Consider the following 14447-nt stretch of genomic DNA (forward strand, 5'->3'; position numbering starts at 1 on the left):
ACACACACACACACACACACACACACACACACTCATACACACACACATTCATTTACACCCTCCAACCCTTCATCCCTACATCTGCACTGAACTTCAACAAATTTACTTGCATCATGACTTCAACCAATGACTTATGGGTTACTACCATATGTTTGCCCAAGTTAAATTTATCTGCTAGTTGTGGTAATTTACGACAGTATAAATCAGTAGCATCAGTCATTTCTGAGGGAGAGCACATCACTAATTAACATTAGCTACTTGCCTGTATTGCATCATTACTATACACCATGGCCAGCTGGATCATCCTGCTCACTGATGCTTCTTCTTGGTGAAAACCAGTGTGGTAGCATGGTCCCTGAATAAGAAAAGGTTAGCAGCTTGTGGTAAGTCTAATCCACTCACTGTAACTCTTTCTGCATGTCATGAGGTGATTATTTAATTTTAATGCATTTTAACCCCATTACATTTTTAATTATTATATATGGGTCTAGCTGACATTGCCAACAGTCCAGAATGTTGACAACCATACGGCCGACACCATATGATCGACATTCGGATTGCCGACAATGAGAAACCGGCATCTCTCTATAGGATGGAATGGAAAGATTTCCATTCCTGCACTGTAGTGCAATCTCGGAGTTAGTATATTAAAGTTACGGGGGGGGTGCAGGGGGCATAGCCCCCCCCTGCTAGCACTTTAAAGGACATTTTATTTCCTTTTATGTGGATTTATTCATAATATCGAGATTTTAAATATCGGCCATATGGTGTCGGCATTCTAAAATTCCGACATTATGAAGTAGATCCTTGTATAGATACTTAAAATCAGCCAATACAGTGGCACAGGAGGATAAAAGACAGACTACAGCCCAGGTGTGGCTTGGATTCTGAAGTGCTGGAGTGAGAAGGTGGCCATAACAATATCTAGGGCAGAGATGTACCCCTAGATTTACTATTCTTCCATGCAGGACTAGCTTAGTCCTGCACAGAAGCGGCCATTTAGGAGTAGGACAGCAGCGCACAATGCATATTAGTGAAAGCAAGCTGCCTGAGCTCCTAATCTTACACGGAGCATGTAAGAGTGCAGGGGGTGTGCCTGAGAGCAGAGATCTCAGAATATACATGCCCTTGCAATGAAGAACAGCAGAAAGGCAAAAGAAATGAGCGAGACCGCTCATAGGTGTCCACATAGTCCCAGCAACATTCCCCCATGTGTACAACAGCAATAGTAAATACAAATAAAATGAACAACCCTTTTTTTTTTTTTTTTATTAAGAAACTGATTAAAGCTCACCATAGGTGCGCGTGTGTGCCCATTGCTTAGCTATGGTTAATGTAGCTTAAATGGCTGAAGAGGATAACAAGGAAGATATATGCAAATGAAGTGGTATAGCAATAGTGTAGTGGGCAGAGCATTCGCCTTGCGAGCAGACATTCCCGGTTTGAGTCCCACGGCAGCACATTCTGTTTTCCATGTGAAATCAGTTTATGAACATTATTTTTCTGTATAACCTACTAAATAACATATAATTGTGAACTGGAGTACTGCATTAAATGCACATGTGAGGTGGCAGTGTCATAATCTTGCAAAGTCCCCAGATAAGCACATGTGCCCCATACAGATGTACACAGGAATCATGGATACAAATGGAAGGTGAAATGTGTAATGAATGACAACTCCATACAGCTTCCAAATCCCCCACCTTCCCAAGAACCATTAGATATTACTGTCTAAATCAGTGCAATTGTAAGCTGGTGTAAGGACTAGTAAGCAAGTGTAAGCACTATTAAGCAGTAGTAAGTGGGAGTAACCTATGTAAGCACTAGTAAGTGGGCTTAAGCCTGTTTTCGCGAAGGTAAGCAATGTACACACAGGTTAAGCAATATTAAAGCTAACTTTCTGTAAGCATATTTAACTGGAGGTTAGCACTGCTTACCCTCACACAAAACCATGGAAACCCGCTTACAACTGCTCAAAAGTGCCTTAATCACTCTGTATCCAATGGCCCTTGTTCTGCCCATCAACAAAATAAACAGCTTTGCAAGTTTTGAACCCAGGATCCTATACACTATAGTCACAGTAGTTAACCACCAAGCCATTACAGCAGTACAGAAGGATGAGGTATCACCAAACAAGTCCTCACTATAGTAAAATGAAACAGAACCTGTGAAAGGAATCAATATAGTCATATGTTCCATAACCCACTACATAACATAAATATGTGATGTGGAGTACAGCGGTAAGCCTAGATGTGAGGTATAATTGTAATAGAGTGCTGAAGTCTCCAATAAAACACAAGGACCCCATGCAGAGTACGTACACATGAATCATGGATACCAGGCATACACATAAGATGTAATGAATAATAAATCAATGTCAAAAAGAAAATATAATGCAAAGTCTAATGTAAGGAACGCTAAGCATTGCACAGGCCGAAGTAGGAGGTATAAGCAATGTGTTGGCCAGCTAACTCAATGTGGCCAGTGGTATACCCCTTTAAACAATGCCAACCTTAGGTAAGCAGTTTTGCCCATAGCCTAGCCTTTACAAAAAAACAATCATGGAATAGTGCGGGAAATCAGACCTACTTAATCCTAACAGGCGGGAATGCATCTCATAACTAGTTGTAACTTCCCCTTGCAGGCACAATGGCAGTAAGCAGAGAAGGTGTGCACTTCCAGGCACAGTGCTGGTACATTCAGGAGTCCAGAGTCATGGCAGGACTCCTTATCAAAGACCACGAGCAGAGACTGCTGCAGGGCCAGCACCAGGGTTCCCAATATAAGACGGAAGCCTGGGACCATCTTGCTCGTGACCTCACCAGTGCCACTGGCATACCCCGAACTGGTGAGCAAGTTAGGTATCACTATTCTGACCCAAAGTGGCATAAGGGGGACCTCTTGGAGCAGTGGATACAAGATGCTAGAACGGCATGGACTGTCCCATATGTGTGTAAGTATTTACTCCACTATGTGTGTAATAATTCCCAGCTCATGTATATTATGGATAGGTATGGCAAAATATTCCTCTTTTATCCTCCACAGCTGCAAGTGAGTGGGCCGTGAACCAGGAGGCCCATGGAAGTCGCCTGGAGAGGTTGCAATGCGAGGCAGGTCAATAATACTCTTGCATGTACTGTCATAGGAAATAAATCTAAAAGTATTAGTAAATTAATTGCCTGTTTAAAACTTGTATTGTTTAAGGCAAGTACTGCATGCACTGGAGAATATGGCAGGAAGAGTCTCATATAGATTGTATATAAATAAAAGCATAATAGCCTGACAATAAAGGTCTTACTGCTGGACTGCATATGTATACACAGGTATCATATAGTAATGCAGATTTGCAATCAGGTAATAGTACTGTTGTATTAAGCACTGTTACTCACACTGTGCACCATAAATAGAATGTGTAGGAATGCCTGTATATGACTGGTGTAATCCCCAGAGGTCATTTAGTACAACTGAGAGACACATAGACAGAAAACAGAGAAAAGGCAGACAACAAAACCAGAATAGCACATGCAACTGAGATGTGAACTGTTGCATTTTTAGCACACACAGCCATGGTTCGAATCCTGGCAGTGTTAGTAGTCTGCATACAGAATCATACCCCACAACTGTACAGATATGTCCAGAATGTCCGGTATAGTGGCCCATATCTGTTGCATGTCAACTTGTCGCCCTGGGAAATCAGTGGGATGATCCCAGACATATAGGCAACAAACAGGAAATACAACTGATTGACACACATCTAAGAGAACAAAGCTGTCACACTAGCAACTCCCCAAAACCTTATGAGAGCAAGAAGCCATGTATGTCCCATTTACACCCCCATGTTATCAAGCTGTGGCCAGAGTGTGTACAGTAACAGAGTGAGATATATGTGCATAATAGTAATGTGAAATCTGGTACTGTGTGTGGCAACATTCAGGTAGTGCTAGCAAACATTTCTCCCACAGGTCTGTCAGATACGAACACTGTGACCAGAAATACAAGAGAGATACCCTGTACTGGTACTGTTTACATTGGTATTCTATGGTATTGTGACTGATGCAGTTGCTCTGAATAATAAGGTATTACTCATCACTATCACCCACACTGTCCTACAAAATATAACTGTCTAGGAAATCCTGTATATGACTACTGTAATACAAGGTCAGAATGCAAACCTGCAGGAGAATTATAAGACAGAAAGCAGATAAGAGATATATGGCAATATCTATATAGCACACACAACTCTGATGGACAGTGTTTAGGTTGTAGCAGACACAGCCATGGTCTGAATCCTGGGAGTGGAAGTAGGCTGCATACAGAATCATACCCCACAACTGTACAGATGAGACCAGAATGTCCAGTATATGGTCCCATATCTGCTGTCTGTCACCCTGTCCCCCCTGGGAAGTCTGTGGGATGATCCCAGACATTCAGGTAGCAAATAGGGAATACAACTGATTGTCACACATCTATGAAAACATGCTATGTGCACAACATCAACCTGGAATCTGGGAGTATGTGTAGAAACTGTTAGTGTTAACAAACATTTCTTCCACAGCTATACCAGGTAAGAGGTGTATACCGCAGGTAAAACCAGTTCTTGTGTAATGATGATGACAGCCATATCACTGTCTACATTAAGGCTATAGGGTAGTGTAGTAATACTTGTAAGGTACAGATAACAGCACTGACTAGGAAAGTAATGTGGACTACAGGTATATACTAGTTGTTAATTGACATCTTTCTCTCCCCCCCACCATATCTCCAACAATAAATTACATACCCACCTCAACCAATATGTAATGACTCCACTGTTTTGATGATGTCCTATTGATTGATAATTATTTAAATTTCTTTCCATGCATGTGCTATGTTGAATTATTCCAACATTGGTGGCATGGTGCCATCAATGTACCTGCATGCTGTTGTTATTACCACTGTGGTCCCATATATGCATGAGTTCCGTTTGCTATGCAACTGTTCCGTATCTGGTGTCTGGGTTAATGGGAATATCTATGCATGCTGTTACACCTATCTCTGGAATGTGTTGACTATTTCTAACCCACATATGATGATAAAATCTAAACACTATAGCACGTTTGGTAAGGCCGGTCCCAGCGGACCCCCCTGTCCTACTTCCCCAGTAGTAGAGTATATAATAGAACTTGTACATTTCTGTCTCACACATGATTTTTTTTAATTTAATAACGGTCAGTATAGACAGAGACAGGGTACAGCAATGGGGCCTGCCTTTGCCCCTATGTATGCCAACTTAAGTATGGGCTATTTTGAGAACGAATATCTCAACAGGAGCAAGTTTTTTGTCAGCATGTAATTAGGTATTACAGATACACTGATGACCCAATTTTTATAGCTCAAGGGGGACAGGAATTAGTTATATATTTTGTTACTTCCTCACATAATAATAGACATGGTATAGAATTCGATGGTCTCAATATGGGAACACAGGTATCTATTTTAGATGCAGTTATTAGCATTAGGAATGGTACTGAATTATTTACATCGGTACACAGAAAATTTGACCAAGGTGCACAGTTTGTTCATGGACAAAGTTGTCATTCTTTGCATACCATGGACGCACTACCTTATGGTGAAATGCTTAGAATATTGAGGTTGTGCAACAATATACATGATTTTAAACAGGAATTAGGGAGAACTGTTGAAATGTTTATTAAGGGAGGCTATAGTAAAGACCTGATTGAGAAAAGTTGGGATAAATTTTCCAAAAATAATTATAAAAAGGGAAATTATGATGTAAATAAACAGCTAATAGGCTCCTTTTGTAGGATGGACAGGTAACACAAAGACATTATTTACTGTGTCAAAACATTTGGCTGTTTTAGTTCTGAAATTGTACAGCAAATAAAATATCATTGGAACTATTTGTGCTCTTTGAAAAATGTATCCACATGGCTTAATGAGAGATTGGTAATCTCTTATAGAAGAGGTAAAAACATACAGAACTTTATAGTGAGAGGAAGATTCTGTATTCCGTCTGTAAATTTAAGGTATAGACCAACAATAAGGGGTACTTCTAATTGTGGCAAATGTACAAATGTAAAGCCTGTAAATTTGTGGTAAGAAGTTTTTTGAAGATCATCAACATCCCTTTTGAAACATGGAATAATTTTACTTGTGACACTGAGGGTGTTGTTTATGCCCTCAGATGCCCTTGTAACCAATTTTATATTGGGAATACCAAAAGGACATTTAAAGTCAGACTACTAGAACACATAAGAGACATCAATAATAAAAAGGAAGAAAGTTCTGTAGCAGTACATTTTCAGAAATTCCATCAAGGTAGTAGTGAGGGGCTACAAGGGGCAGTTATAGAAAAGATTAATGTGTCCTGGTTTGATACACCTCTCCTTAAAAAAACAGCTTTTATTTAAAGAATCAGTATATATCTTTAACACCTTGTACCCAAATGGGTTAAATGAAGAGCTAAATTGGAGAATGTTAATTTAAATATATAATTGATTGTTAATTGATTATGGTATTTTAGGCAAGCTGTGTATTATGTTCTTTACTCCTTGAAGGCTTCTTTGCTGAGACATCAGAAACAGAGATTTTTACAATAAATACGTTTTGGATCTACTGGCTGGTTGTATTTTCAGTGTTTTTTTGCTTTGGTGGTTTTTCTGTTCCATATCTGGTGTCTGGGTTAATGGGAATATCTATGCATGCTGTTATACCTAACCCTGGAATGTGTTGACTATTACTAACCCACATATGATAAAATCTAAATGCTATAGCATATTTGGGAAGGCCAGTCCCAGCGGACCCACCTGACCCACCTCAGCTGGCCTTGGCACAGGGCACCAGCATGTCTGGGGCCCAACCCGGTACATCCTCGTCCGTTGGTCCTGCACCACCTTTGGGTGGAACCACCTCAGGGGATGTGACTCACCCCCCCCCCAGGAGTGGGTGCACACAGGAACCTGTCACCCATCACCAGGTCCGGGTCGTGGTGCTTAGAGAGCTCAACCAGCAGTCTGCTGATCTGCTACTCCAGCTCAAGGGTCGTGTGTCATGACTAGAGGGTCAAATTGGCTCTCTGACTCAGCCCCCAGCACAGCCACCTTCGGGGCTGTGAAGGTGCAGTGGTGACTGCCCATGGATGGGGACTTCAGTCCCACTGTTTCCACTAGGGGGCTCATGGGCTTCCGATTTCCAAACCACCCCAATCAAGGTGTTTACCCCCCAAATGTATCATATATCGTACCTGTATGCATCTTGTTTCTCTTGTCTGTTAACCTATCCAACCTACCTCCCCAAATATACCTACTAACCCTCCCCAACATCCCACTCTCACCTGAAAAAGAAAAAAAAGGGCAATCTGTTCCCAAAAAAAAATCTCACCCCATACATAGCTGTCCATTTTGCACACGTGTCCACTGGACACATGTAATCTGGTCTAATTTACATCACAACTTATTACTGTTGTCCTCACCCCTGTCCCAGGGGTTTGAGTGTCTAAATCTACCGCCAAATTCAGTGTATATGAACAGCTGTTGCTGTAGAAGAAATGGGCAGCTATGGACCTTCCCTACACCCTTCCTGCATATCCCTAGCTATTTTCCCTACTGTCTTTCCCTCTTTGTGCCCTCTTTTCACCACTTTCCTATCAAACCTTTTTTCTTTGCTTTTAAAGAAATTAGCATGGGGGTAATTGGGAGTAAGCACTTTTAAGCAGTAGTAAGCGGGTTTAAGTCTGTTTGCGTGAGGGTAAGCAATTCCTACACAGATTAAGCAATTTAGAAGCTGAGTATAAGAAACTGTATCCCGAAGTTAGCAGTGCTTACCTCCTGTCAAACCCCAGCAAACCCAGTTACAACTGCTTAAAAGTGTCTTAATCACTCTGTATCCAATGGCCCTTGCACTGCCAAGCAACAAAATACCCCGGCGCTGCAAGACTTGAACCCAGGACCTGCACACCATAGCCAAAGTGATTTACCACTAAGCCATATTAGATATACATAGCCCTGCTGTTTTCACTAACATATCATCCAGCCCAGTCATTGAATAGTACAGGGAATGTATTCCAACATGTAGATGTATGTGTGTGTGTGTCTATATATTAATATCTAAATAGATATAACATATCTATATATGTAGATATATCTATACACACATATATATATATATATATATATATATATATATATATATATACATACATATATATACATACATATGCATACATCTATAGATATATATGTCTACATCTATATGTATATATATATATATATATATATATATATATATATATATATATATATATAGGTATATATGGACATATATCTGTAAATAACAATGGGAACATAACCAAAACATATATGTCCACATGCACCATTAATGGGGTTGAGAGGCCCCAAACAACATATGTCTTGTACGAATAGGTATCCCCCCCCCACAGCTAAACATGTCTGCCCTGCAATACACTACCAACTGTTGCAGATTCCATAACCAGGACCTGACATGATATGGGTACAAGATGTTAACAGTACTCCATCCCACCTGTATGATGTTAGGCTGGTATCAGTAACATACCATGCAGTACAGTCTGGCTCCCCCAATCAACATCCCTAGGATACACATACACAGACACATATATGCAGGTACAGATATACACACAGATATATATATATATATATATATATATATATATATATATATATATATATATATATATATATTTATATATACACATATATATAGATATATATGTAACTACACATACACACGCATAGATATGTATAGTAAGATACATTTGTAGAAGGTGCACACAATATGGAACAGCCACTATGCCTACAGTTACCACCTTGCCAGCTGGACACTGTATGAGCCACCCATACAAATGACAATTGTTGCCTGCAACATATACCCACAGAGAGGTCAAATGATATAACACCACACACAGGTTTGCATACATGGGAAAGCTTTATTTGCTTACTATTACAGTTGTATATACCATGTCATATAGCTATTTAGACACTGACATCCATATAAACAGAGTAATGCAACTGTAAAACAGTTATACTAATACAGTAGTCTGGAAAGGTTTACAAATGTTGCTGTCCAGGCTGAGGCCTTCAAGTAGCACAATAGTAAAGAAAGACTGGGCCACACGATACCAAACAATCAACAGTAAGTAATGCAGATGTATAGTTCAGTAGCATCTATCTACACTCTGTACACAATCCCTAGTGGGTAAAGACCTCAGTTGACACAATGGGATGTAACTGTTACATAACAAGGCACAAGCACACTGACAAACAGAACAATCTATATGGCAGGAGGAAGTACGCCTGCATTTACCCATGGAGGATTGTATGGTAATGTACATCCAGATACTTAAGGCAGCTTACCCCTGATACCCCCATATATTGTAACAGCCTAGGTTAGTTATGGAGCACCCCCCCCCCCAGACTCAGTAATACAGGGCCAAATACTACTGTTACATACACTGGCCTCTGAAGTGCCTAAGGGCACACATGTATTGTGTAGGTGAAGCCCACACATATATGGCTTCAACCCCACAATATGTGTGGGGGACACAACAGCAGTGGACTGATGGCAGGAATGGCAGCATGATGGCAGCAACCCCTGACAGCATGTCATATGTGCAAAGCCTGCTATGTAGATGGAGGACGGAGGCTAGAACACAGGCCCATATGTGGAAAACAAGTCACTGGTGTTACAGGGTTGTCTGCAACATACCCTTAGTCAGTATTATGAAGTTAGAAACAGAAATGGATGCAGCCATGTAATGATAGCACTCAACACACACACTGCCAGTGAAATATCTGACACAAGACCTGTGTGGTGGACAGACAAAACATGATAGGCACACCTCTGGCCATGAAGAGGATAGGCCCACACTTGAGAGCTATGCAGAGAGACTACATTCCAAGTTAAACTAGTATGTACACACAAACCCTGCAACACCAGTGCTATACATAGCATTCAACAACTCTACTCACACTCTCTCTCTGTAGTTCTGGAACTTCCTACAAATATGTAGCTGGCCTGAGTGTGCAGGTTCTCCTGTAAGAGGTGTTTCTACCTGCTGTATATAACAGTGATGCCCACACACAGGAAGGATGTCCATCACACAGGAAAGGTAAAGGGACCACGCCCACATGATGTAGGGATTTACAGTAGGTGGTTGCCATGACAGTGGTAATTGGAAGTACTACACAGCAAGCTGCATGCAAGTTGCAAGTGGAGGACACTGATTGGTGCAGAGGCCATCACCTGATCATGTGCATCACCTACAAAATCCATGCTGCAACCTATTCAAAGCAGCTCAATCCATTTACTGGAGAGAGACCGAGAGAGAGAGAGAGAGAGAAAGTGGAAGTGAAAGTGAAAGCCAAAGCCACAGCAAAAAAAAATGTAATTACATTCAGCAAACTATACAGAACAGACATCATTCCTACAACAGGTATGTGAAGTGTATATGCATGTAATTGAATGTAGTACTTGATCCATACTAATGGGATATATTTATATGTGACATCAGGTGTTGTTGTAATGATGTTCAACTGAACAACTGCTATGGACAATAGTGTCTGTCCCTGTGGGTAGTGGGCCATAGCCGTCAACTGTGCAGATCAACACTGACTGACAAGATGCAAGCCAACATAGTGTGTGTTGTGTAATGGGAAGTATGTATATTACGTGGCCAATAGCTGGTGGTGGAAGTAATGCCATTATGATGGACACGTGGGATCCACCCCTTGCAGGATACTTAGGTTAATCTGTAATGTAGCATTCAGGAATGCCATAGGTGTGTAATAGGGGTTACCTGCAATCTGTTCCTACATATACCCCCCTAATGTCCGGCTGTGTCCATATGTGGCACCTGTCTGTGTTGTAGCAAGGCAGAACAGTGCAGCTGTGCAGGAAGGTGTTGTGAGATTGTGGACCTGATGTCTGAATGTACCCCACATATAGGTATGCATATGTGTGCATATGTACACATATATAACATATATATATATATATATCTATATATATATATATATATATATATATATATATATATATATATATGTCCTCAAATATACAGATACCCATGTGTAGACATATATACATCACATATATCTACACATATATAGATATATACCTATATGCACATGTCTACATATATACAAACACACACACAAACATATATGTATGTAAATACGTGTCCCCTATATTACTACCACAGTGCTGCATGCTATGTGTGAGGAAACAGCACACCTAGCAATACACATAGATATCTACAGCTGGCAGTGTGTGCAACATGGATGGGTATGTCACATGTTAACCCCTTGTTGGGACCACATTGCCCTCATCTGTGAAGTATGGAATGGGAATATGGGGAAGTATGGCAGGTATAGTTGTGGAGGTGGTCAGGGTTGATAGATATAGAGGACAATCTACAGGGGTGGTATTTGACACGTGGTGGGTAAGCACCCTGGATGGTGTGTGTGGTCTGTGATGTGGACACCCTATGAGCCCCAATATGGACACAATGGGAACAAGCCTCCCACCCACTGCTACTCACAACAGCAGTCCATGTCCTGGAAGTGCCTGGCCTGGATGCTGAGCAGGTGGAGCATGTTGGCCCTGTGAATGTGTACTGGGCGCCTCAGAGTTATGTAGCACATCCCACATGTGTCTGTGGAGCGCATTATGGAACAGACCCTAGACCTGACCTCACAGGACAGGAACATGCCTGTGTGTGCCCCCGGGGAGGGGCAACATCCCATGGGTTGGTTCCACCTGATGGTATTTCTGGACCAGTACATGATGAGGCCCCAAGGTGGGACACACATGTAATGTGGCCAGGTAACATGGGCAGATGGCTTTGGAGATGAGGTTCTGCTGGGCAATAGTACATATGCATGCTATTGTGTCACTGTTATAGAACATATGTTGGTAGTAATAGTCTACACAATCCCAGAACATGTCCAACAGCATGCATAGATATCCCCAATTACATAGAATGTCAGATGTGCAGCAATCACAGAGCAGCCATACCACAGGCATATATGGAACCAGAGTGGCCCTGACAATGGCATGCAGGTGAATAGTCTGTAAAAGGCCAGCAATTATAGTGTCCACACAGGGATCATGGCTACAAACACATAGCACAAGGTGTGGTACAATACAATATATGTCCCACTGGTAGGTAAGCTGTAGCCATAACTAATGAGTTGTGTGTACAGTTTGCTGTCAATGATATGATGGGGCGGTGACAGAGATATGTATTAAGAACTGTGGTAACCTTGCTGTATGAGTTGCTCAGACCTGTTTCCATATTTATGTCTTTCAGCCAAGATGTCACATGCACGTCTGCCAACATATCAGCTGCTGAAAATGAAGTGCTGATCATATATTTAAACCAGCATTACCCTGTGCTGTTTGGCTGGGCTTCCCATGACCAGCAGGAGTGGACCGCCCTGTGGAACGACCTTCTCCACAGGGACAATGATGTCAGACTGCACAACCGCAGTTATTAGCAGGTCCAGCGTCATTGTACTGACCTGCTTTGCGATGCCCGTCAGCGTGCTACTGCATTCTGGGGGGATCACCTCTCCACAGGTGAGCCATGCCATCCATCCCTGCTGACATGTGTGGAGGAGCTCCTGGCCATCCTCGTGGCTCCTGCCCATCCAGCCAGCCACCAACCGCCGAACACCTTTGTGGAGGTGGGTGCCACCCACACACCGGCCAAGGAGTGTGCAGGCAAGGCCACAGGGCACATCAGTAGACCACTGTTGCAAATACAACCACATCAGTACAGGTAGAGCATGCATATCTGACATGTCATAGGTATATTGTGTTGCTACATAGTAGTGATAAACAGATGTCCATATGTGGTAGTATTGTGGAAACATGCCATTGATGTATTGTAATACTGCACCGACCCTGTAGCACTGCCACAGCTGTGGCCACTGACATTGCATCTCTCACTATCTTATGTAAGTTCCTCCGGGATATCACCAAGGCAGCAGCCTGTAGCCGGTGAGTGTGGTTTATGTAGATGCTTGCCAGCACATCGGGCATGTAATGGCGATGGGATATTCCATGCACACATCTAACACACCTAGCCAGAATGCATGCTGTATATGTGCACGTATTGTTGCTGTGAAATACATGGCATCACAGGGGTGGCCATGATGGAGTATTGGAAGGGTATGTCAGACACCTGCATGATAACTAACATCTTGTCATTGTGGAATATGTCCACAGGGAGTAACATAATTGTGGGAGACATGGCCTACAGTAGGGACATGTTTGGAACAACACCCATATACAGTGCAACACCAGTGTATATACCTGTAGGACAATGGCAACTGCTGCAGAGATACACTATGGCATAATGCATTACAGTAGTCCACATTATCAGCTGGGACTAGGCTGTACCATGTGGTGTTCAGTGTATGGGACACTGCAAAGTGACACACATGTGTAGGGCTTACTTGTCATGCATCTGCAAAAAGGCTGAAGGAGGGGGGTGTCAGCATGACACACCAGTGCACTGTAGCAGGGATCCTAAGGATGCTAAGAATGACAGTATCTGCACATAGTCAGGTGCTGGACCTGTGGCAGACATAACCCTGCCCCCACAGCAATAGTGATGGCAGTGTGTGAACACCAATAGATGTGCACATGAGTAGACCTTGCAATCATGCAGAGTAGTGGGACATATGTAGGGCAGACTGAACATACATTGGCAATTGCAGATGGCCCACGCTGGTATACCCCTGCCAGGAGTAGTGACTGCTGTAGTGCACACAACAAGAGGTCCATCAAACTGTCATAGCACACATATGCCCACACAGAGTTTATGCATCACAGTCAGCATCCACACACCTAACACATTGCATAGACACTGCATGTGAAAGTACAGGACATATGTCACATATCAGGCACATGTACTGTTAAGATATGCAGTGATGTGGTCCCAATGCAGATCACGGATGGGTGTGTCATATCCACTTTATGCTTTTATGGTTGTTACTGTAAGAGTATTGGATTGGTCATACATGGTCTGTTAATTTTGAGAGCTGTAAATCAGGCATCAGGCATTCACAAATGACATCTGTCCTCATATCATCCCTGGTATGTGTTGCTGGAAAACATAGGGGCTGTGAGCATTAAAGCTGACATTCCGCAATGGGTTGTACACCTGTGAGATGTGGTGCACAGTACTTGGCAGGGTGCAGAACAGGTGCACAGAAATACCATGTTCATGGGTGCAGTGGTATCCAGTAGAAGGGACTTCACCTAGTGACACAGCACATGCATCACACACATGTATACTGTTGCCAGCATGGATTGACTATAGCTGCACTGCATGCTGTTGGGTACCATATGTTCTGCATGTTAACAGATGGGTAATAGGAGGACTGTGTGTACTATTTTGTGTG

Source organism: Protopterus annectens, chromosome 3.part1, assembly GCF_019279795.1.
Source record: "Protopterus annectens isolate FY-2018-M chromosome 3.part1, PAN1.0, whole genome shotgun sequence".
NCBI classification, from domain to species: domain Eukaryota; kingdom Metazoa; phylum Chordata; order Ceratodontiformes; family Protopteridae; genus Protopterus; species Protopterus annectens.